Source organism: Perna viridis, chromosome 14 (genome assembly GCF_037379345.1).
Source record: "Perna viridis isolate PV_CMFRI_1.1 ecotype Kerala chromosome 14, ASM3737934v1, whole genome shotgun sequence".
Classification (NCBI taxonomy): Eukaryota; Metazoa; Mollusca; class Bivalvia; order Mytilida; family Mytilidae; genus Perna; species Perna viridis.
The window spans coordinates 10,970,295-10,973,964 of NC_142458.1; positions in this window are offsets into that span (position 1 = coordinate 10,970,295).

Sequence of the window (3,670 nt, forward strand, 5' to 3'; positions counted from 1 at the left end):
TATATGTACTACACTTATTAAATGTCATGAATAATTCGAAAATATTACATGTGCATTGATGTAGTGCGAAAGTCATGTTAAATTAAGGGTAGTTTTGTTGGCTGTATATGCATTGAGCATGTGACATGAGGTACATGTATATTGTACATGAAAAGTGATAGCATCAAATACAATACGTATAAACGGACTTTTTTTCGTTGGTAACGAATTCAAACGTGGATGAACATCATATGAAAGTCCACAGCAGTCACGTACATGTAGCAATATTTAATACACTCGACACTCATTTCTTCATGTATGAATAGTGTTTAATGAAAAGAAAATCAAATGATTAATGAACGAATTAAGTTAAACACGATTCGAAATTTCTACGAAACGACTGATATATATCATAAATATATTTCTTTTTCTCTTTCATCACACTTGGTCTCCAACGACAACATGAAGGGTGACTTGCAAGAAATAGAATCTGCTAATCATTCCGGAACCTCTGGGTTCACCCCAGACGATTTTTGTACGATTCCGGTTGTGCTATACATTTTTATGTGTTCATTTTTAATACCATAAAATTCTGAGTCTAATTTGTTCTCCGACTAATGTTCTTTTAATTTTCCCGGTACCTTTTTTGTCAACAGATTTTCTCTCGTACTTGTACCTTTGGTCTTTACTTGGTTCTATAACAAAAGTAAAGAAACGTAAAAACTCAAAAGCACAGATGAGGAGTAGCAGGTTTACCGAAACATTATCGAACGAAAAACGTTACAATACATCGCTGCCTTACTCTTAGAATGATCAAACATATCTCTCCTTTATTAAATCTAAAGAAGTGTCGAATGCTCAAATGGCCACTTACAGTTATATCCGGTATTGTATTATATAAGTTACATTCTTATAACGCCCTATATACTTCCTTAAATTATCGAACTGAGTTACTCAATTAATGTAGTTCCTATAGCAAAACGAATCATTTTCAGCTGTTACAAAAAAATGAAAAGGAGCCAGTTTTACTCGGTCAATTTCTCTGCATACAAATTGTAACATGTGGTTAGCAAATGACAGTTGACGGGAAAATGGACTATCATTAACACAGGCCACGTAGCACAGGCACGTACATATGTCTCAGAAAACAGTCGTCCTTGTAAAGAGTTGTTACTATAATTCTTTCATCTGAAACAAATGTTTGTAGTAATTGAGTACAAAATAAATGCTTCACAATATCATTTTGATATAATTAAAAGAAAGAGAATTCGAAGATAGAAAGACCGATATTCTACATGGATTGAAACAAGACAAAACGAAGAAAACAAGCCCGAATTAAGTTATACAATGTATACATGCAATTAAGTACATAAATAACAACACAAAACGGAACAAAGGAACGAATAACTCTGAACCTGGTACTTATCCTGCACGTGGAATACAAAATTTAGTGTAAGCGTACTCTGTTTCTGAAGAAATGTATATATATACATGTATATATAAACGTCTCAGAATCGCTACACTGCTCCATCGGATCAAAGATACAGGGAAGATATGTAAACGTATAGAAAGGTCTGAAAAATTCCCAACGATGTTAGAACTGTCAAATTTGCGATGCAAATTGTTGGTCGTTCCCTCCGCGGGACTCGAACTCGTACCGCTGTGACAACTATGGCAACACCACCTGCACAAAGTCCAGCGCCCTAGACCACTCGGCCAGCTAGGCTATAAAATATAGCTTTCGCTGACTGGGTAATTCCTCCTTTATAGCCTAGAGTGGTCTAGGGTGCTAGACTAGACTTTGTGCAGGTGGTGTTGCCATAGATGTCACAGCGGTACGAGTTCGAGTCCCGCGGAGGGTAGGGTCAAATTTGAAACAAAAATGCAGGAAGATGATATGCATTTAAAAAATGCTGAACGGAATATTTGGTTATTGATTAAAAATATAAATCAGGTCAGAATTCATACTGCATGAAAAAATTTCCACAAAATTTGATCCTAGTTCCCATCCCTCACCAACTAGAAACCAAATGGCTGGTCTTGAAGGAGGAACTAATTGAAATTACGTAAAAATAAACATGGGTGCAAAATGTGGATTTAGACACACTCTATCGGTGGAAAAGTTCCTATCACCTCCACATACACTTCCTGAATCATTGTCATACTCTATCACTTTGTCATGCAAAGCTTTGAAATAGTGAATACGCATGGGATTGGTTAATATGTTCATATCAGGGAAATATTTGCAAAAAAAGAGATTTCAGATTTAAGTAGCCTGTAAACCTCCAGGAGAATTTTATTGCAGAACCTGAAATAGATAATGATATACATGTCTCATCTTACGGAGCTTACAGACCGAAAGGCATGCAATCCTTAAAATTGACTAGCGTAGCGTATAGAAAGGGTGTATGCCTGGCTGCACCACCAGACTACTTAAACATTCATGGATGTGTCCCTATCCTGATTGTTTAAGTTCCATCAAGAGGTAAGTACGTGTTAGTGACATTAATGAGCGGAATTTTTCAACCGATTCGACATTGAATATGACGTTAGATAGTTTGAAAGATACTTAACTGAAAGAAAATTATGTTGGAAATTAGAAATGATATAATAAGTCACTACCTTGAATTTTAAACTTATTATCTCGAACATGCTATCTGGAATTTTCAATTTATTATCATGGAATAATTTAATTTCAGAAGTAACACAGTTTCTGATTAAAAAAGTGCGTTCATCATCGGTAAACCAAATTTTGTAATAAATGTGACCTCATCAAAATTTTTTTATGTTTGATACTAACCTAAATAAATCATATACGACTAAACACTGTTTTCAGAATTCATGGATGTGTTTAATTTATAGTCGGACAATCACTCACAAAACAAAAAACTTTTATGTTAGGTTTGTGAGTGAATTAATGGTTCGATTTTACACATCCATAAATTCCGGAAAACAGTTTTTAATCCTTATAATTCCATTCCTAAGTATCCGAAATATATTAATAGTTTTTTTTTCTTTCGACACGCGAAATTGACATTGCAAATGGCGGCATTCAACTGGCAATTAATGTGATATTGTCAATTTCAATATTCAAAGTTATTTACGGGCTTCTGGAAACTATTTTTTTTTTTTCAAAAAATGTTGCTTCGAGTATACCATGTCCAAAATGAATCGAATAAAGCAGATAATACCGGCCTAAACCTCCAAACGTCTCTATCTCCTGTCGAAGCGATGGTAGACACATTGTTCAGGCACCGACCATTTTATACTGAGGGGGGAGGGGCTCGGATTCTCAATGTTGCTACATATTTTGTTCCGCTCTTCCTAATTTTTTTTTCAATAGCAAATGAATTATATTTTATTTTTCTCACCAATATTGCAGATTTTTTTTTTTGCAAGTCAAATTTACGATAAACAAAAAATGGAAAATGTTATACAAATATCAAGGGATGGCATATGAAAGCAAGGATTCAATTCAATCAGATATTTTATAAGACCAACCAAAACTTAAGTGGATTTACATCTCCTCCGGCTCCTAAAAAAATGACATTTTTTTAAATGGGACGGGAATTTCAAAATCAGGTTTTTTTTGTTTTTTTTATTGTCAGTTTCTTGTATTTAGGCACTATAATATACAAATCTTTCAATTCTTGACCAAAGTAATGTTTCTTCTCTAAAACTGATGTGGCTA